The 23,847-nt window shown below is 34.8% G+C and overlaps 1 protein-coding gene across 1 annotated transcript in view; it reads left to right on the plus strand.

Annotated features, from left to right (window-relative positions):
- Positions 1 to 23,847, plus strand: part of LOC102654435 — a 35,787-nt gene that overhangs the window by 453 nt on the left and 11,487 nt on the right. The gene's annotated exons all lie outside the window — the stretch shown is intronic.

A 23,847-nucleotide genomic window follows, 5' to 3' on the forward strand; every position in this document is an offset into this window, starting at 1 on the left:
GTAATTGATCTGTCGGAGATGATCAATTAAATATTTCTTCACTAACAAATAGTAAATATATATGTTTCGTATCTGTAACAATGTAATACAATGAAAATGCATCGACACAATTAAAAATGAACATAATAAAACTACTCTTTATTAATAAATACGGATAATACTTTTAATAATCATTACATCTTCATTCTTGCTCTTGTTCGAATTAGGGACTCCATAAACAACTAGCCATTGTATTGTTGTTTACCCACGTATTGTGATTCCTTTCGGTTTATTTTCGTGTCTTCCGCTAAATTTCCTCCTTGTTTCCCCTGTGTCATCAATGAGGGCTTCTTTGATGTTCTCCAAACCGTTCCTCAAGTGTCCGTGAATCTCGAAACGAGATGCGGGTCCAGCAGCGTCGAACACGTGTCGTGCACGTCTCGTCCACGAAATTCCACACGGAGCATATGACGTGATCGGGCACGGAACAGAAGCTCGTTTTCGAATCTCAATGGCGCTAACGACTTGCCTCCTCACGTATTCTTGCGAACGAACAAAGATTCGTAGTCTGAAGTTTTGTCAGAAGGAAAGAAATCTGCTCGCCAAGGATCCGCTCCTTAAAGGAATTGCATGAAAAAGGAGGGAAATGTTCCTGCCTTCCACGTTTTTCAACAAGCACACCTTTCCAGAATCAGTTCAGCCCACGATTTTTCCACGAGAGGCTTCCAGAGTGCTCGTTTTTGTAGGTTGCTTCCCTTAAGAGGGAAATCTTGTAAGGAAAATCTTGTTCCATTTCGCCAGGATACCGCCAGGAACTTGAGAACGCAACCCTCCTGGTCGTTCCATCGTTTCTTAACCAGAGAACTTCTACGATTGGATCGTTACTGGAAGGTGATTTCTTTATAAGAATTGAGACTGAGAAATTATTGAATCGAATTAAAATTTATCAAGATCGAAAGAAAAGAATTCAAATGTATTTTAAAATTTAGAAATCAAGATATGTTATGTATCATTTTTCGAAATAAAAAAATCAATATGAATTTTTATTAGAAATGAGAGATTTAAAAATTATTAAATTAAATAAAAATCTTATTGTTTCTTTTCTATTGTTACCTTATTATTATGAGGATAAAATTTGATTTGATGTTTAAAATTTATCAAAATGAATTTCTAATAAATTTTTATTAGAAAAAACAGAATGGAAAACACCAAATTGAATTAAAATTTAAAGGACAAAAGAATTCTGGGAATGGAAGGTCTTTTAAAATTTGAGAAAATAAATGTTTGACGAACAGGTAGATGTTCTCAGACCTTCGAGAAATAAAAGACAAACAGGTAGATTTATATATTTTCTTAAGGGGACCACAAATTATTTTAGACCCGTTTCGATTACTCTTTCGACAATATCTTAAAGTAAAGATTTCTTTACACCGAAATATTTCCCATCAACCATTTCTGTGTCCGGATCCTTTCCCCGGATATCTCGTTCCATTCGAAAGGAAAGCAAATCACTCCGCTGGAGATCAAAGTGGCCGATTTTCTGCGGAGAGATAGCCCTAATTGACAGACCGCGTAAGCGATAACCTCCCTAACCTGTCCCAAAAGATCCAAATTCCTTTTCTAAAATTCGAGAATTCGAAACGCATTGCGATTCACTCCCCAAACCAAATCGAAACCGGTCGACGAAGTTTGATTTCGCAGAGATAAACGATCGATCAAGCGGGGACAAGAAACGAAGCTTGAAGCTCGAGGAAAAAAGACTCCTCGGCGCGAGTCACCACGCGAGACGAAATTGCGGGCTCGCATCGAGGAAATCGATGTATATACGAGGGAGTATTTTTTTTTCTTCTTCTTCTTTTTTACGCGGGTTGTCAGCGGGTCCATTAATTTTCCTGGGGAAAAATCGACGCTGCCTGTCTAGAGTTACGACGCGAGCCTTCCTCGAGAGGAGTCCACCGGTGAAATCCGAGCCTGTCCCATTTCTTGTAAGGAGGGAGGAGGGGAGGAGGGGCACGCGAGGGCGGATTAAAAAGGGAAAAAGGAGAGAATGGAAGATGGAAGAAAAGAATAGAAAAAAAAAAGAAATGAAAAAAGAAAAGAGAGAAAGGAACTGGACGTGGAGGAGCTCGGTTGTCTCGAGGGCTTCCTCGAGATATCAAAAGAGGGAGGGAAGACGAATATTTCTCGTTGGAAATTGTGGAAAAGGGAGAAAATGGAACGTGTTATTTTATTCTGAGGGAACAAAGAGATGAAATGTGAATTGCATGGCTTATTTAACGAGATATTTGGATTTCGGTATGTTGATTATATTTATTTGAAGTGTGTCACTGTTACGATGCAAAAGAATCGTGAAATGGAATAAATATATCTCAAACCTCAAATGGAAACAGTGATGAATACGTTGAAATCACGAAGAATTGAAGAAAGGAACGTTTAAAGATATTATTAATCTTCTTTGCTCGATGATTTATTTTATTTCATTGCAAATTTTTCAAATATTTCTATTTCATTATGAAAAATGTTTTTTGCATTAATTATTAATTAAAGATATTAACCAGAATTATCAGAAAATATTCGACTAATAAAATTATTTATTTTATTGGTAAAATAAAATTGTGAAACTTACTTTAAAGATGATAAATAAATATTGCTAAATTTCGAAAATCAATTAACATTAATTATCTTTCCTGATAAATTTTTTGTCTTGAAAGGAATATTAATTACTCGCCGACAATAAATCGAATGGAATCGATTCTCATACGTAGAGAAGAGCACAGTCATCTTTCACGAGGGAACAAATTCGAAATATTCGAAGATAGATCCTGAAGACCTCAGGGAATCGACTCCTTTATCTCTCGGCCCGAATCTCCATCGTCCTCTTTGGTCCTAAAACAAATGAATCCACTCGAAGACGGGACTGGACGAACAGGTAAGCAAAGTCGAGAGCCCATTGACCGTTCGAGAGAACCTGTCTCTCTTTCTCGAGGCAACTTTGGTTTCAGCTTGCTAATAGTTCTTAATGGAATCGATAAGTTGTAGGAAAAATCTGAAAAAAATAAAAGTCGGTATAAAAGTTGGTATAAATTCGAGATACGAGTTTATCCTTCATTATCGTCCCTTCGATCCTTCCTCATATTCCTACAATGTGCAAAGGCGGAAAAAGATATCGACTTCGATCTAAATTTCTTGTTTTCCCTTCATCGTCGTTTCGATCTCTTTTCTATCTTTTTTTATTTTTTTTTTACGGCTTCCGTAGAGATCTTTACGATCGCTCGAAATGTTGCTTTTATGGGTAATAAGATTATTTTCGTTCGAATGAAACCGTCTTTCGACACTGAAAAACACGAAAACGCGTTACGACATTGCCTCGTTTTCGATTCGCCGTCGTTAAACGGTGCCGTGATTCTCTACTTATCCTTTTGAGATTAGTTCAGATAATATATATGGATTTTTTTTTTTAATTCTATTTTGGTAAAATGGTTTTGGCAATTAATTTATATGGCTGTATTTTATGAATATTATATACAAGTTTGTTTGGAATTTTCTTTACTATTTCAAAGATTAAATTCTTCAAAACATTTTAAAATCTAAGAAAAATATGATAAGTAACTAATTTATATAATCATCTTTAATAAACACTATCTTCAGTATTTGAGACTTTTGAAGTGATCCTTTTCTCCTCGAAGTTTACTTTACGAATAAAGAATTTCTTTAAAATCACCTTTCTAAAAGAATTTTAGGTGACTAATTTGTAGAAAGAGCTATCTTTTGTTGAAAATATCTTCCAATATTTTGAAGGCTTAGAACTTTTCTTCTTTCATCACACACTCTGTTTAGAAAGGAAGAATTTTTTAAAATCGTTTAGAACCAAATTTATTCAAATTTATTTTATCCATCTATACTTATGTATATTTAACTCCATTCAAAGAATTGAATGACTAATTGAATCAGAATTATTTTCTAACATTTTTGAAAACTCTGTCAAAATAATTCAAATCGATCTATTATTCGTAAGATCAAAATTCTTTCCAAATATTTCAACAATCACTAACTAAACAAAATTATTTCCAAATCACCATTCGAAGTCTTATTTGTTTGAATCAAATTAATCCTTTTTATAAGACCTAAATTTTCTTCATTCTTATTATATTTCTCTTCATCGATGATTAATTATTCAAATTTTTTCAAATTTTGTACAGAAAAAAGAATAATGAAGTTGTAGAAAAACTATCTCTTTTCCGATATTGATGATTTTTAAATATCTTATACAGGATAAGATTCTAAACAATTTTTTATAAATAATGGACGATTGATCTTAATTTTTGAAATATTTGCAAAAAAAGATTTACAACTATTTACATGAAATTTTATCTCATACTCGTATCGATTATTCATATTATTATTTTTAATAAATATCTTAAAAAACTAAAGTCCATCATCGTTTATATCTACTTTCTCTCAAAAAAAAAAAAAAAAAAGAAAGAGAATTGCTTGAAAACAATTTAAAACCAGATCGATCACAAAACCCACCCATTCATTCTACACTTCCCTTCACCATTCATTATTATACACATACCCGATAAAGACAAACGCATCGGCGAGTCAGCAGGAAGGACTCGTTATTCCCGTTCGGTGGAATCGCGTTGAATAGCCGCACGGGCACAGCCTTGGGCTCCCATTGAAATGCGGAGGAACGCGTTCGCGGGGTAGCTGTGCATTCACGATTGCATAAGTGGTGCAACGGGCGCATAAAGCCTGTTGCGCGGCCGCGTATCCCGCAGCAGGAGAGATCGGCCGAGTGCCTACTCGAGTTACTCGCCACTCGTTCACAATTGTGTCACCCCGCTGCTGCCAACCCGCCGTCCTGTGTATCGCGAGCAACGGATTCGCAAACGGTCGTGTAATGAACGCGCGACTATTTCTTTCTCTCTCTCTCTCTCTCTCTCTCTCTCTCTCTCTCTGTTTCTCTTTCATTTTCTTTCCTTCGAAATCAACCGGCTGTGGTGCACACCCTAATTTTCCAGGTCGTTATTGTGCGCCTCGATACGAGTCGGCACGATCGCCGCGGGGAAACCGTGTGTCCCGCGATGGTTTAGAATTTTTCAGAGAGAGGGGAGGGAGGAAGAGAGAGAGAGAGAGTCGAGTGGAACGAGCATATGGCGTATATTCGAGAGGCGAGTCGAATCGGTTAGTTTGCGAGCTCGGTGGATGCGGTTTGTGAAACGCGACAATCCGGAAGGTGATTTCATATTGCGAAATTGTATTGAAGAGAGAAGCAGGGGAAGGTTCGAAGCAAACCTTTTGTTCCTTTCTTTTAATCCTCTCTGCTACCGTTTGGATCGAAATAGGTTTGGTGTACAGGTTGGGATTGTTTAATGTGAAAAAAATATGCGTGTAAAAAATCAAATATTTTGTTTAATCGATTGGTTCTCTGTAGGCAGGAAAAATTTTCCAATTCAATTTGTTTCCTTTGAATTTTTTATATGTTTTTGAAAATACTTTCACAGGAAATAATTTATGCATATTTCAAATATTATACTTGTGAATAATTTAAGAAAAACTTTGTAAAAGTATCCATTCGTTAATTATAGAAATTTTCTTTTAACGAAATATCGTTTAATGTTTCTTTATTCTTTTATAATATAACTCTGCAGTATAAAATAAAATTTTTAATTTTAAAATGTCTAGTTTTTAATATTTTGTCACTATGTGAAAAAACCGTTTTTTAGGAAATGATTTTAGTCAAAGAAATTTTTCGATAAAAATATTGTTATACATTTATATAACCAATTATTCTCTATATAAAAACTTTCAATAAAATTATAATTTTTGGATATAATGAATTTTCTTATAATATAAAATACAAATCTATTATATATTTTGTAATTGTTTAGTATAGAGTAATTAAATTTATTCGATTTTTCTATATCTATAATCGAATGATTACATTTTGAAATTCATTAAATTCTTTTTTAATTTAACCAATTAAATTAATCAAAATATCCTATATATTAATATCAAAATTCAACATTAAAAGTACGATAATAGTATTTAATAGAAATTCATCATTTTAAAGGATTTAATTACAGACAATAACTACAACTAAAAGCTATATTTAAAATTAAATATTATCAGAAATTATTATTTTAAATTTATATTATATTTTACGAGTATAGAAAAATTTTTTTGAATAACATCCATTTGAATATTCATTTATATAGTTTTCCAAGCTCACTTTAATTTCCCGCGAATAACCCTTTACGGGCTGGCCTAGAAACTCGAAATTCGCAATGCGGATTTCGAATCGACCGGTAGGTCAAACCAGGCGAAACTCGACCAGGGACTCGACCCAGATCCTGTGCGTTAAAACTGCATCACAATCAACCAGGATCCGGGAGCGTGAAACATCGGGTACTCGAAAATTCAGCGCCGCTTCGTTTTCGAGCCATATGCGTTTTTTATATATATATATATATATATATATATATATATATATATATATATATATATATATATATATACCCAGCAGCCACCAATGACGTCCCTCCCCATTGTACTCGACACAACAATACGAATAAAAATAATTTCCCGGAGGCAGAAACGTCGCCCGGGTATTAGCTCGCTAATGAAACGTGAGTTGGAGAGCTTAGGTCTCCGTGGTGTCGCGTTTCCGGAAAGGGAAGGGGGAGAGGGGGGATCGGTCTACCTTTCGAACGGAAGCTCGGGGTTACGAAAGGAGGACGGGAGAACACGTGCAAAGAAGGAAAAACGAGGAAAGGGAATTGGAAGGGAGAAACCCGATCAATTTATTTATTAAACGTTTTTCGTGCCTTTGTCGGGGGAGGGGGAGGGGGTCTGTCGCGTTCCCACGGGAAATACGAGGCGCTTAAAAGAGAGAGTGTTGCCGAATCCAGCGCGGGAGGGAATCGCCACGATTCCGACAGGATACCGAAGGATCAACGAAGGTAGCCTCCCTTAATGGAATCACGACCTAGTACGCGTTGATCCGTAGTGGAAAGAAACGAGCAACTCGTCGCGAGATACATTGAATTTTTTTTCTCCGTCTCTCCACGTGGATATATATATATATATATATATATATATATATATATACTCGTATTTTCTTTTTGCTTTTTTCTTCTTTTTCCCCTCCCTCACCTCCATCTAAAGCGTGTCGTGTCCTTGGGAACACGGGATCACACTGGGAGGTGGGGATGGAAAAAGGAGACGGGGATAAACGGGGGACGAGAGTGGAGAAGAGCCCGTTCGATTCTTTCTTCTCTCCGGAGGAGACAGCGGTTCGCCATTAGCGCAATCTAATCGGCGGGCTCCCTTAATAACAGGTTGCTTCCCGAGCAGTTCTGCCAGGGAAGAAGAAAATGAGGAACGCGGCTGAGAAAAAGAGAATTGGGAAGGGGACATCGCGGGCTGAAATTCATTCGGTTTCTCGATATATATATATATATATACTTGTGGAAAGAAGAGGATCCTCTGTAATCTCACGGAACCGGGGCTCAATTAATGCCTAACGACAAAACCGCGGATAGGAGCGAGAAGGATAGAGATGGCCTTGAGGGGTTGCCGCGTGGGATCTGGACACTCTTCCGCAAGAAGAATGCGCCGGTTCGGTAGATACCGCTAATTGTGAAGGCATCCTCGAGCCGCAAAATTGCCGGGCACGCGTTCCAAGAATGCGCGTCGAATGACGTTTCCTTCCTTCCTTCCTTTCTTTTCTTCTCATCCGGATTGTTGTAAAGAACGTTCTCTCTGGCCGAGAAGGCCTGCCTTCCTTTCTTCCGGCAAGTCGAAAGAGGCTTTCTTTCTTTTTCCCGCAGGAATCGCGGCGAGGATCTCTTTTCCGTTTCTCAAGGAGAACAGGGAGATAGAGTTGAAGTTTTTAGGGATCAAAAGTAAAGTATTACGTTGTTTGAGAATGACCTTTTTGTTTGATGTTGAAGATGCGGCAGAGATGGATTTTATTCTAACAAATTGGTAAAATGGCGTATTACTGGAAGAATCTTCAGTACCTATATACGCATAAAATATCCAAAAAGTATTAAACAGAGCAGATCGAAATAGCCAGTATTACGAATTATTATGTTGAACGAACCTGAAAGAAACTCTGTTTTTCAAATTTTGTATGGATCCAGGAACGCGAAGATGAAAATTAAACGAAAGGATCCGACCACACCTCCTCTCCTCTCGATGGATATAAAATTGCAATCGTTTGATCCTTTGGATTCATCGTCACATCAAACGGGGGATCTGTTGCTTCATTCCTTCACGGAAACCCACGAAACTCTGTCATTATACCGGAGACAGAGGCAGAGGGAGGACCACTCTAACCAACGAATACACATACATACATACACACACACACAGAGAACATTCATCGTGGAAATCGTGTAAGGTAGAAACGCCTCGTTTCGGAATTACAAGCGGCGCAAAAGTGGCAGCGGGAAAAGGTGGAGTTCTCTCTATTTGCCCTTTCTCCTCTCCTTTCTTTCGATATACACCAATACGGATAAAGGCCAAGGAAGGAGAGAACGAGAGGGATAATTCGCCTTCTAGGCGGGATGCAATCTGGTAGATTGTGGGGCACCGAAATTGCCGGGTTAGAGGAGCGTCTAGGACTCGTCGCCCGCTTTCAGAAAACCAACGTGCCATTAGAGGTCGAAGAAGAGCGGTCTTCTTCTCCCTGCTCGCTTCGATACTCGTCTCGATGGATATAATATCGAGTCACAGGCGAATAATGCCGCGGCACACGAGGGTGTGCCCTCGTGAGACAAAGGAGGAAGCCTCCTTTTGTTTCCATGGCCACCATGGAATGCGAGCATCATCCTGTGCTTCCTTGATCTTTGCTCGTGCACCTTGGCTTTCGTTCCTCTTCTTACTCGTACTTTCTTGCCACGAGAAAGGCTTCGATGGATTAAAATCGTGATACATGCGTTAAGTTCCTTTCAGAGATTTAGACGAATCGAAGTAATGAATTAATGAAATCCCTTAAATCTTTTTTCATACTTGCATAAAAATTGTAGCTTCGATATCCATCGATTTTTAAAATTGTTTATTTATTTAAAATTAATAAAATTGTTTGTTCGTTTAAAATTTTTATTAATTTCTTCTTTCTCTTCTTTCACCAATTATATAACACCACAAATATAAGGATACTCATTCCTCGTTATGATAATATTTACAGGAAGCACGTACAAACGATCGTTTCTTCTTCGTTTCCCCAATAAAATGTACAAAATTATTCCATAGAATTTTTTTAATCGCTGCACGTGTTCCAAAGGCATGCATAAGCACCATTCGAGACAGTTTACGTATGTTCCCGCCATTGGGTTGGATTCTCATCCCAAGAAAATTTCGGTGCATAAATTCAGGCCGGCCGATTGAATCAGTTCGGGGGTGCACAATAAGAGAACATCCAGGTATGTAGCACGCGTGTTCCACGTCCTGGCGACGCGTTATCAGCTCCATAAGGGAGAGCAATCGTAACTAACGAAACTCATTTAGCACGTTCCACTCGTTGAACAGTCTCATCGGACTGGTAATTAACATAATTAATATTCCGTCGACGAGTGGCTCCCATGGTCGAAAACAAGTCGCGTACCCTTTCGCCGGCGCAGCGTGTGGCTTTACCTGAAAATACCTGCACGAACTACGCCAGAGGAAAGAACGCTGTCGAACGCTTCGTGGATGCCCCCTACTGTGAGCAGTCGTGATCGATAGCGGGCACAAAAGATCGGATTAATAGACGGATGGGGTTGCCACGGAAGGCAAGTCCTCTCGAAGATGCCTCTTAGAGAGGGGTGGAAAGCATGCGGCTGGCGATGACCATTCAACTTTCTCGACTTACGAGCTTTTCGGCAAGATGGTCGTTGCTCGAATTTGGAAGGGTTTAAAGGGCTTGGAAGATTGAACGACTTTAATGTAACGGTGAATGACTCGAATATTTTTTTCTTTCAGACAATGTATTGAAAAAGATAAATTAGTGGCAGATTTGGAAAGAGGCAAATAATTTTACATTGTCTCTGATGGAAAATTTTATGAGAAAATTCATATATCTTAAAAAATCTGAATATTTATACAGCAATCTATTTTTCCAAAGAAAGTGTAAGAAAATGTAAAATCAATTCAAAAAAATTTTTACAAATTTGTTAACTACATATAACATCATTTAGGAATACTTATTATAAAAAACAAGAAAAACTTAAATATTTTATACTTTAAAATTTTCTTTATTACATATCAATATGAGAAACAAACTCAATTTACAAGAAAAAAAAAAATAAGAAACATGGCAAATTTAAAATAAATTTAGAATTTACATATGTATATCCTACATACCTAATACGTTTCATATAAAACGACATATTGTGGATTTGAATAAAATAATTTAATAGGAAAAGACTTTAAAATGCATGAAAGCAAATATTCATTACTTCAAAAAAAGAATTATATACTTCTCAAAAAATACAAATAATAAAAATTATATATAATATTGACCGAATAATTATATAATTATAACTGAAAAGATAAATATACGTATTCCCACGATATTCAAATTCCATTAGAATATAACATTTATAAAAAAAAATTCACATGCAAATACATAATTCAAAGAATAACATCAAATTTCTCAAATTAATAAATCCGACAATATAAAAAAAAAACTCAATCATCTTCGATAAAACATAAATATTAACATTATTTGATAAAAATCGCGTCTATAATATAAATAAAATTCTTATATTTTAAAAAAAAGAGATACATATATCACAAATCAAATTATACTTAATGGACATCATGTATTATATCTTGTGAAATTGGTTATTAAAAAGAATCAAAACATTACAAATAAAAATGACACGCAGCTTGAATTCTTAAAAAAATAAAAAAAAAACTATTAAAAAACAAACTCGAAATGGCAGAAGATGAGCGTACAAGAAGTAGATATCTAAATATATTTTAAAAAAAAAACTATCAAAAAAATATTACTTACAGCGAAAAACCAATAGTTTAAAAGATATGGCAAAAATTAGAAATTTTTAGGAGGTCGACCTCCTGTCATATCATGTTCTCCTAATACAAAATCGAGTTTTTGGCCAAAAATTTTTCTTCGATCGCCGAAATTTCGACGTTAAAACATTTTTATAAATATCTCGTTTATTATTCAGAATATTAAAAAATGTTTCAGATAAAAGTTGTATGGTTTCGAAAGGGCTATATTCAGACGCTCTCATTTTTTTAGTAGGTTGACCAGTAAAGAGCTTTTTTATCACAACTTTGTTTTTTTTACTGATAACATGTGTTTTTTAATGCACCAGTCGATAGAGCATGAAATTTGCTACAAAAAAGTATTATACGACTTATAGCGAAAAACCAATAGTTTAAAAGATATGGCAAAAATTAGAAATTTTTTGGAGGTCGACCTCCTGTCATATCATGTTCTCCTAATACAAAATCGAGTTTTTGGCCAAAAATTTTTCTTCGATCGCCGAAATTTCGACGTTAATACATTTTTATAAATATCTCGTTTATTATTCAGAATATTAAAAAATGTTTCAGATAAAAGTTGTATGGTTTCGAAAGGGCTATATTCAGACGCTCTCATTTTTTTAGTAGGTTGACCAGTAAAGAGCTTTTTTATCACAACTTTGTTTTTTTTACTGATAACATGTGTTTTTTAATGCACCAGTCGATAGAGCATGAAATTTGCTACAAAAAAGTATTATACGACTTATAGCGAAAAACCAATAGTTTAAAAGATATGGCAAAAATTAGAAATTTTTTGGAGGTCGACCTCCTGTCATATCATGTTCTCCTAATACAAAATCGAGTTTTTGGCCAAAAATTTTTCTTCGATCGCCGAAATTTCGACGTTAATACATTTTTATAAATATCTCGTTTATTATTCAGAATATTAAAAAATGTTTCAGATAAAAGTTGTATGGTTTCGAAAGGGCTATATTCAGACGCTCTCATTTTTTTAGTAGGTTGACCAGTAAAGAGCTTTTTTATCACAACTTTGTTTTTTTTACTGATAACATGTGTTTTTTAATGCACCAGTCGATAGAGCATGAAATTTGCTACAAAAAAGTATTATACGACTTATAGCGAAAAACCAATAGTTTAAAAGATATGGCAAAAATTAGAAATTTTTGGAGGTCGACCTCCTGTCATATCATGTTCTCCTAATACAAAATCGAGTTTTTGGCCAAAAATTTTTCTTCGATCGCCGAAATTTCGACGTTAATACATTTTTATAAATATCTCGTTTATTATTCAGAATATTAAAAAATGTTTCAGATAAAAGTTGTATGGTTTCGAAAGGGCTATATTCAGACGCTCTCATTTTTTTAGTAGGTTGACCAGTAAAGAGCTTTTTTATCACAACTTTGTTTTTTTTACTGATAACATGTGTTTTTTAATGCACCAGTCGATAGAGCATGAAATTTGCTACAAAAAAGTATTATACGACTTATAGCGAAAAACCAATAGTTTAAAAGATATGGCAAAAATTAGAAATTTTTTGGAGGTCGACCTCCTGTCATATCATGTTCTCCTAATACAAAATCGAGTTTTTGGCCAAAAATTTTTCTTCGATCGCCGAAATTTCGACGTTAATACATTTTTATAAATATCTCGTTTATTATTCAGAATATTAAAAAATGTTTCAGATAAAAGTTGTATGGTTTCGAAAGGGCTATATTCAGACGCTCTCATTTTTTTAGTAGGTTGACCAGTAAAGAGCTTTTTTATCACAACTTTGTTTTTTTTACTGATAACATGTGTTTTTTAATGCACCAGTCGATAGAGCATGAAATTTGCTACAAAAAAGTATTATACGACTTATAGCGAAAAACCAATAGTTTAAAAGATATGGCAAAAATTAGAAATTTTTTGGAGGTCGACCTCCTGTCATATCATGTTCTCCTAATACAAAATCGAGTTTTTGGCCAAAAATTTTTCTTCGATCGCCGAAATTTCGACGTTAATACATTTTTATAAATATCTCGTTTATTATTCAGAATATTAAAAAATGTTTCAGATAAAAGTTGTATGGTTTCGAAAGGGCTATATTCAGACGCTCTCATTTTTTTAGTAGGTTGACCAGTAAAGAGCTTTTTTATCACAACTTTGTTTTTTTTACTGATAACATGTGTTTTTTAATGCACCAGTCGATAGAGCATGAAATTTGCTACAAAAAAGTATTATACGACTTATAGCGAAAAACCAATAGTTTAAAAGATATGGCAAAAATTAGAAATTTTTTGGAGGTCGACCTCCTGTCATATCATGTTCTCCTAATACAAAATCGAGTTTTTGGCCAAAAATTTTTCTTCGATCGCCGAAATTTCGACGTTAATACATTTTTATAAATATCTCGTTTATTATTCAGAATATTAAAAAATGTTTCAGATAAAAGTTGTATGGTTTCGAAAGGGCTATATTCAGACGCTCTCATTTTTTTAGTAGGTTGACCAGTAAAGAGCTTTTTTATCACAACCTTGTTTTTTTTACCGATAACATGTGTTTTTTAATGCACCAGTCGATAGAGCATGAAATTTGCTACAAAAAAGTATTATACGACTTATAGCGAAAAACCAATAGTTTAAAAGATATGGCAAAAATTAGAAATTTTTTGGAGGTCGACCTCCTGTCATATCATGTTCTCCTAATACAAAATCGAGTTTTTGGCCAAAAATTTTTCTTCGATCGCCGAAATTTCGACGTTAATACATTTTTATAAATATCTCGTTTATTATTCAGAATATTAAAAAATGTTTCAGATAAAAGTTGTATGGTTTCGAAAGGGCTATATTCAGACGCTCTCATTTTTTTAGTAGGTTGACCAGTAAAGAGCTTTTTTATCACAACTTTGTTTTTTTTACTGATAACATGTGTTTTTTAATGCACCAGTCGATAGAGCATGAAATTTGCTACAAAAAAGTATACGACTTATAGCGAAAAACCAATAGTTTAAAAGATATGGCAAAAATTAGAAATTTTTTGGAGGTCGACCTCCTGTCATATCATGTTCTCCTAATACAAAATCGAGTTTTTGGCCAAAAATTTTTCGTCGATCGCCGAAATTTCGACGTTAATACATTTTTATAAATATCTCGTTTATTATTCAGAATATTAAAAAATGTTTCATATAAAATTTGAATTGTTTTGTCGGGCTTCATTCTTGTGCCTTTATTTTTTTCGTAGGTATGCGCATAAAAAAGTTTTCAACATTGATTTTATTTTTTTAAATGGAATCGTATAGTTTTTAGTACGTCATTTATATTCCACCATTTTCTCTACAAAATAGTTGTAGACCTTGTATGATAAAAAACCATTATTTTATGGGATATTTAATTAAGTTTGTTTTTTTTTTAAACCGTTGGTTTTTTGCTATGTATGTTTTAGTACTTTTTTATATTTGATTTTATTTTTATTACGTGTTACATTTTTATTACATTGTCAAATATTCGTGGAAATTTTTATTGTGTGATCATTGTATCTATACATTATGTCGTTCCAGAAGAGGCGCCCATTGACGCTAGAGTGTCCCCAAGTTCACCCACAGTGAGGAGGGATGGTTGGACCTGTGTATTCGTTCCACAGGTGCAGATTTCGTCGATTTCGCGCATCAGCGAAGACTGCTCTATCAGGCAGCTGCAGGCTACTGGAGTCCCATACCACATTCTCTTTCTTTTTTCGTTCCTTTCTTTCTCTGTCCTTCATTGTGGTCCATCCACCTTGACGTCTTCCACAGAGTAACGAACGATTCCATGGCATTGGCTTTTTTTTTCATCCAGTTCTCTTTTCCTGGCTGGAAAGAGTCTTGCTCTCTTGACAGCCCTGTGGTTTCTTGTGTATTAGGACGTAGGGCTGTTGCACAATGCATGGAACAACACCGGGCCCTTTGTGCAATACCGACGATAGTTTTTCTTTTCTTTTTTTTTCTTTTTTTTCATCTTTCAACTGCCAGTCTTCTTTTTCGCACACGTTGGCTATGTTGGTCTTCTTGCTCGTTTGCGAAGATCTGTCCGACCTTAATTCGTTCGCAAACTCACAATGGCTGTCCGTTTTCCGGATCGTCGGTGGCGATGGAAAGCATCGCTTTACGCCCGGATTTTCTTCTTATTCGCCTTCTTTCTTTCTCGAGATCTTTTGTCTCTCTTTTCCTTCTTTTCTGTAATAGTCTCGAAGCATATTGAGATTATCCAGCAGTTTGTTTCCTGTTTGGTTTTAATGTTCCATTTTTCGATTTGCATACAAGCATTTCTATCTTCTAATGTATATATGAAACGAATAGGATTAAGAGTACAATTGTCTTTTTTTTCTCCGAAACTTGAAATAAAAAATGATTTATCTCGATCTTGTGTCTTATTTAAATTTTATATTTATTTTAAAATATCTTTGATTATTTATTATCTCTAATTTTTTATTTGAGTAGTGAAAATATTTTATATTTCTTCTTTCGTTGAAATATTAATTAATAAAATAAAATATTTTTCATTCTAGTATTATTTGTCGCATTATATTACCAATGATACCAAATCTAATGATTCTCTATTAAGAAATTATAATTTTAATAATTATTATAATTATTGAATATATGTATAATGATTAATTTAGTATGAAAATGATATCACGATAATATTTGATATATTCTTTTATCATTATAAATATTAAAATAACAATAGATATATTAATACAACGAAAAATATAATAATTATTAATAATTAAAATAATTTAGATGGAAGAAGATACTTACAAGTCTTCAAAATTTTTCATTCAGTATCAGAATTTAACACAAATTACTCGACAAATAAATGGCAAATGAAGCATTGCATTACGATAGCCCTTAATAAATCAATGCAAATCGAATTATCATTGCCACTCGTCTCTCTCGATTCCAATTTGTCAAATATAAAAACTCGAGGAAAAATCAAGAAATTCATAGATACACTCTTAATCATCAGATTCTTACCCAACCGGTCTGAAAGCTCGGTGTTTGTGCCATTCGCCATCGTGCCATCCATCGCGCAAGGCGAGATTCATGTAACCGCGAATAGAAAATTCCGCAAACACGGGGCAATTAATATCCAACCGGAGAGATCTTCTTGTTGCGGCTCATCTTTCATCGTGCGGCTTGTACACACAGGCGAGAGGGACGGGTCACGATCGACGAGCACTTTTTCATCCATCAATTCTAATTGATGCCGCTCGATTTACCTCTCGACGAAGCGGTTTTTGCGCGCGGATGGTTTAGCGATATTCCCATAATTCACTTTATATCCTTCGCCCGGTGGAAAACCTCGGCAATCACCGTAATGGAACCGCGAGAAGAAAGAGAAAAATCGAACGACAACCTGGAATTCCTGTGCTATCCTACTTAATTTGCTTTAGAGTCTCGTTTTTAGTCTGGTGAAAATCCCGTGAAATATTAATTTGAATTCATTTAATATTAGCGGAACGACTGAATTCGAAATGTGATTGATTAAATTTTAATAAGTTTTTGGGCTAATAGATATGCGGAGGATAAATATTGGTCTTTGACCCCTTCGTGGACGGGATATTTTGTAATGAAATATTGAAATATGAATCAAGTCTAATGGATTTTCTATTAAAATATTGGACTATCGATAAATATCATTTTAAAAAAAATTTAATTTTCGATGATTAATGTTTACAAGGATCATTTTCTATATGTTAAATACTATTTTAATTAGTTTTTAAAAGAAAATCTTGTCTTCCTAATTAAAAAACTTCTTTGATATTAATATCAAATTATAATATTAATAATCTATATGATTTTTAAAATTTTATCATTCAGAACATTTTTCAGAAAAACAAATTGGCAATTTGTTAATGACGAATAAGAACAACATAAGAACAATAAAAATTTTTAAATTGAGCTTCATTTTTTATATTTTTGTACATGAATTACGTGGCATAGGCATTATTTCGAAATGATAATAATTTAATTTTATTTTGTTACGAATCATTCAGGTAAAAAAAAAAAAAGATTGAGTTTCTAAGACAAAATCGTATCACGATATTACCGGTGCAAAAACTCTCATCAACATCGTATCGCTCACCAGACTTAATAATTCTCCAGCACCGAGATAAAATATAATAGAAATTTCTAAATAAAAAGAGAAGAGCAAGAGAAGAGGTTCGTGAAAGATGCGGCATCGTGCGAAGACGAGCGAGAAATTGAATCGAGAGAGCGTGATCCATGGTAGTCGTTATCGATCTCAGCCTCGTCCCTGATGAATGGAAACTGGTCACGTTAACCGTAATTTCGCGATTGATGGAGGCCTGTGCGAAGAAGCTTGCGTTATATATCCAGCGCAATGGAGCCCAGTGATTCTCAAAATCTTTTCACCCCTCCCGTTAATGATGCCGACAATAAGTTTACGTTCCTCGGCGCGTACTACCCATACGCTCGTAAACAGGAAAGGATAATGAAATTACTTAAAATAACGAAGGAGGTTGCACATTAATTACCGCGCGCAGATTACGTATTGCCTTCGTTAATTTCCGGAGGTTACGATGCGTGCAACGATCAACGTTCATTCCAGAAACTTTCTCGGATAAATTAGGGAGGGATGAATTCATGCAGTCGTGACATAATAAAAGATAATAAAAGAACAAAGAGGAGAGGGAGGGGGAAGATGATCATCGACAAAGTGATAAAGATCGAAAAGTTTCCCTTTATCCCGCGAAACGTTGGAACGAAGAGGAACGAAATGAATGGGAAGTCTAACGTGGAAATTAATGATTTAATGGAATTTAATTGAACGGTCCAGCTTTTCGTCGAACGACACCGGCTGATTTATTCGAAAGCGTGACGGTGTCTATCGTGACGTAATCGCTTATCTTAATCCGCGAGAGGATGTTCCAGCTCGAAGGTAAATGACATTTCTCCTTAATGACCGGGGAAACGATAATCAAGTCAACCGGTCGACTTAACGTCAATCACTCTCTTTCCTTTCTCCCCTCTATTCATACAGTATTCCAGTTCTGTATCCATCTCTATCCTGCTTCACGCCCAATTCAATAGCGATTTTTCTCTCTTTCTCTCTCTTTCTCTCTCTCTCTTTTTCAATACCGCTTTTATTTTCAATTAGAATGCGCTTAATTATAAATCAGATTTTTTTTAATTTTTTTTTCTCTCTTTCTGCACTTATAGTGCACTTTTTTCACCTATGAAATCTCGCGCAGGCGCATGATTAAAACGGGTTATTAATTAGTGGCTGGCGTGGACGTGAATGAATCGCGTTGCCGTCGATATCCACAGTCGGGACGAAGGGGCGGTGGCTCTTTTATTTTTGCGAAATTTCGGTATTTGTAACGTAACTGCTAAAATATGCATCGAGTGTTCGCGTGCCCCGGGGGTAGGCCCCGGGGGTGGATATCGAAATTTGCGGCGTTTGAGCCCTGTGTATTTAATTATCGAACGTGTGTGATTAATATCGGCTTCTTCTTTTAAGCCAATCAATTTTAATTATAAGCACATAAAGAGCTAACGAGAGGCCCGGCCGCGAACGATGGGAATTAATGAAAAATTCATATCGCCCTGGTCCGTATCGATAATTCATCGCCGATCCGTCCACGTTTATTGGATATGAAATTTCGACAGAATTTCGTTGGGGGCTCTGTTACATATTGCCGTATCAATGTCGTTCAAAATCACGTATCGTGATTTTAAGAGGACTTGAAAACGATTCTTTTATTAACTTGTTCTGAACTTTATAATGGTTATGACGTGCTAAGCTTGTTTTGATCTCTGAACATCTTCTTTAAACAGTTGGATGAAGCTTGATATGATCTGTGAACGATGAATGGATTTTGATAATCTCTAAACTTGTTTGAATGAAATTGATCTCATAGATGAGGTTTTATATAACCAACCAAAGTCTGTGATTAAAAAATTACAGTACTAGCATTTTTTTAATATTTATATTTATATCTTTTAAATAATTGAGATAGTTTAATGAATCATAGTTTAAATAATCATAAGTTAAAATAATTTTCATCTTTGAAATAGATTTAAATTTCATTTTAAATTACTGAAATAATGTAGATACTTTTTTTAAAAAAAATCGTAATCATTGTATTATACTGTAATTACAGATTCTTGGTCCAATACACACATAAACCATCCCCTTCAGTAGTCATTCATTTCAAAGCGTGAAGGGGCTGCGAAACACGGTCGCCTCGAGTAATCAGGTCATGAAGCAAAAGAGAACGGTGACCTGTCGTAGAACAGGGAGACCCATTTTCAATAGAGCAGCCTACGTTGAATGTTATACATTCTATACACAGTGGCGTTTGCGTTGAGTGACTTGGCGCGACTTCATTAATCCAAATCAGACGTCGTTGAAACCGGTGTCTCTGGTGGTCCCCCTTGCTTTATATTTATCTCGAGATCTCTCTCTCTTTCTCTCTCCTCCCACAACTTCGCTCGTTTCCACTTATTACTGTTCGATCGACGGAAAAAGCGGCACGAACGGTTAATTGACTTTTTGAACTTTCCACTCCTTGAATGAAGAGAGAGAAAGAGGGAAAGAGAGAGAGAGAAAAAGAGCTTTAAAGTTTTCGCGAAAGGGCGAAAGTCGCGGTTGCAACGATTCCTTTTTCCTCCGCTTTCGACGCCGCCACTCGACGATCAACGAGACACTCTTCCTTTCGGATGAACAGAAACGAAGATGCAAACGTTCGTGAGGATCCAGACTTGTATCGAGGGGCAATTAAGCACAGACACTCTTTGGATCAAAAGTCTCGTTGCGGTTCTTGCTAATGGGAAAAAGAATCTTCTTGAATTGTTTGCTCAGATTCATTGTACATTAGTATAGAAAAGAAATTGAAGAAATTTGAACATCCAAGAATATGCATTTCGTAAATATATTAGATTAATCTTTCATATCTTGATTTCATCTCAAAAATTCATTATAAAAGAATCCTTCTCACTGATTTTCATAAAATATGTTATCGAGAGCATGATTTTGAATCATGAATTTGAATCATGAATTTGAATTTTAAATTCTTCTAGTTTTATTTTTTTTCTTAGAGATATTTATAAAAAACTTTTGATGAATTTATTGTTAGATTTATAATTGATAGTATATCGTATTTTGTTTCTTATAATAAATATGATATTATTTGTATTTAGATATTTAATATACTGTATTGTGATTATTTAATATACTGTATTCTTTTTGTGCAGTATCTGTTGATAATTTTTTTTTGTTTAAAATAACAAATATATTGTAAAAAAAATTTTTTAAATTTTGTTTAAAAATTTTTTTCTATATATTTATCCTATAATCCTTTAATTTCTTCTTTATTTTTAATTTAAATTAGATTATTAGGAATGTAGTTAGTTAGTTTAAATAATTAACTATGCCAAATTTAAATGATGAATATTTAAAAGTTTTCTGCAAATATCTCGAAAATTAAAATTATATGACATGAAATCGACGAAGAAGCTTCTAATATTTTTATCTTATTATAAGTTTTTAAATTAATTCTTAATAATGAAGATATCGAAAGTGAAATTTAGCTATTCGTGCAGGAATATTAATGTTCAAAATTGTATAGATAATCATTTTGTAAATTATCTTCAATTTTATCTCTGATACATTGAACAATTTAATTTCCATCTTGCAATTCAATAATTATCCCATGTACTTATCAATTTTAATGCACACTATATTAATATATTAGAAGTTTCAAAGTTCTTTTTTCATTCCGATTTCCCCTCAGAAAACTTCGATTACTTATTAAATCCGAATCTTTCCGCGTCTATCATCCCAGAAGATATAAGAACTCGTTTAATAACCCAGATTCGAAGTCCTCGAAGCGGAAGCTTCAATCTTAGCCACACACCAAGGCATAAAATATCCCATTCGATATATTTAAAATCCTCTTAAAACGCGAAACTTCCCGAGTTCGATTTAAACCTTCCTCCACCTCTCCTTCCTCTCCCCCTCCCCTCCCCCGTCTCCGCGCAATAGAAGTTCTCTCCCGAAGAGGATCTCGAGGCATAAAGAAACAAGAATAATCCTCGGCGAAAAAGAGAACCGACCACGAAGTTATTCTTTCCCCGAAGAAGAAATGAAAGTTTCAGGGACCATAGCTAGTTTCAATCAGAACCATTTCCAACTTTTTCCTCGCGGAGTAATCTCAGGAAGTTGCTAATCTTATTGTCCCCGATGGCAACAATCGACCCCTTCCCGATCCAGTATCCAAGAAGCGTGCGCTCCACCATTCGATAAATGGTTCCACGAAGGTGTTTCAACCATGTTATTGGGCCTCGATAACAGCGACCGCTCGCACGTGCAGAAACGGAACGATTCCAAGCGGCCGTATCACGACGTTTATGTAGTACGCCCGCGAAGTTACATTTAAGCACGTTTGTTCCCCGATGAGGCCGAGATACTACATGTTCCTGCTACAAATCACTTGGGCTTGGAAACCTATACAGGAAATGGCGCGATAGAAAGTAGATAGGGAGCAACGAAGGAATATTCTGAAAATTGTTTGATGAAATATGGGGGAAGGTTTCTCATTGTCGTCAGGAAGAATTTATAAAAGGGTTCGACGGGATTCGGTAAGAATCGGTGATCTTTAGCCTTGGATAACATTTTTAAATAATGCTAACAATTTTATGTCTTACAATTTTACAAATTTTAATTTGTAAAATTTAATAATTAAGCTGTGATTGGAAAATATTTTGAGATTAATAAGAATCATCTTAAATTTTAAAACTTTCCACGAGCTGTCTGCATTTCAACGAATAATCTTTTTCTACGAAGTAAACAAAATAATGGAAAATATATCTTCTTGAAGAAATGTCATTTTGTAATTCATACAAAACAGAGTTAAAATAATTAATCATTTTTTAGAACATCATCATGAATCAACGATACAGAAAGACACTGATGAATGATTCATCCTGCAGATAACCTTTTATCTTTCAGACTGTCCTAATTGAGGCAGATCTCCGTTGACTTTAAAAACTGAAATGAAAATAGGTTAATGATTTAAAAATATATTTATATCTAGCTATTACAAATGGATTGACATTATCTGTAACGACGATAATTATTCGAATTTGATAAACGCGTCAAATAATTCTATTAAAATCTCCACACTTCCCTTCTTCTCGTCAATGAAAATATGATTCGTATAAATATCGCATATCTAATTAAATTTTTCAATGAGAAAAAAAAAATCATTAAACATCAAAAATGCATTCTTTATAAGTGTAATTATCTTTAAGAACAATGACTCAACTACGATAACCTTTACCTTCACGCTCATCAAAACTAGAGTTACAAGCTCTCCTGTTACGATCCGGATAAGGTAGCTTTAGGAGTGCAAAATTTAGCGAATTATCGTTAAGCGACTACAGTTACAGTTTAAGAGCTATAGTTACACATAACACAGAACTGGAAACACGCGATAAAGAATTTTTTTGTTTCTTGGTCCAGATCCCCCAATGGCAAACGCGAGTTCACTTCACGAGATTTCGTATCGAAATACGACGAAATATTGCGAAACCGGTTGCCCTCGTTGATAAAATGAGAAGGAAAGGAGTTCGATATTCCCTTTGCGTTCGATTTCGAGGTATCGCACGTGCGAGTTTACAATTACGTAATGCGACGATCAGGGTCAATCCTGATGCACAGTGCCTTCACTGCGGTTTAATCTTAGAGTATTTTGAAGAGTGAAAATAAATTTTCTGAATATTTCTTTTTATTCCATTGCTAAAATATTAATAAATACATTTAATTCGAATAATTTTGCGAACAATTTTTGCTTTATTATTCTTAAAAATTTAAAACTTTAAATTTTTATTAAAATATTTATTGAAATATTTTACTTCATTATGCTACTTCATTCAAAAGCCCAATCAAACATTTAATTACTTTTTCAAAAAATTATAATGCTTTAATTTCTTTTTAAATAAATTATTTTTTGAAAAGTGGATTCTATTTCATAGTTTGGTTTCTGAATGAGATATTTCTAGAGATAATCGAGAAGAAATTTCTTTTCAGACGTCTCCTCCTATCCATTTCAATTTCTCGTTTATTCAATCGTTTCGATTTAACGCGATTATTCCGTCGACCGTTCTGCTCGATAAAATCGCGTGGCCTGCGCATAATCGGTATTTCAAGGCGTAACTTGGAATCTCTTCAACGATATTCCGTTTCCTCCTCGGCTTTTTTTCTCTCTCTTTATTTTCACCGCTCTTTTCTCTTTTCGGTTGGCCTCCGATTGATTCCGAGTCGCGTTGCAGAGACGCGCGTGCTTCGACTTCACGGCGTTTTTCCCCGCGACGAATGGCATGCGCGAGGAGAAACTGGACGTCCTCGTTTTATTCATCGTGAATCGCGTCCAGTCAATTAACTCGTCCCGGGGGAAAAAACGGAGAGCAGCGCGCGCTTTACCGCGGCCGCTCCCGCGGATTCCGCGCGAGAGATGCACGTTTGTTGCGGGAATACGTAATGGGGACGGACGACAGTTGAATTGGAAATTCTTGGAGTTTAGCTGCGAAGCGAGGGAGTGATTATGGAGAAAACAATTGGAAGGAAGATTTAGATTTGCACACTTTCTTAGTTTGATTAAATATTATGAAATATTCAATTATTATTCAATATTTTATCTTCTTATTTTCTTTTTTTTTTGTTTAATTAAAAAATTGACAGATATTTTTATTTCATGGATTAAAAATATTCTTTGTTATAAGAAATTGTACGAAAATATAATATTTAAAAGTTGAGATTGAGAGAGAGAGGAAAAATTATGATAGTCAATATAAAAAAATGATTGTCTTTCATTCGTTCGAAT

The sequence above is a fragment of the Apis mellifera genome, linkage group LG10 (genome assembly GCF_003254395.2).
Source record: "Apis mellifera strain DH4 linkage group LG10, Amel_HAv3.1, whole genome shotgun sequence".
NCBI classification, from domain to species: Eukaryota; Metazoa; Arthropoda; class Insecta; order Hymenoptera; family Apidae; genus Apis; species Apis mellifera.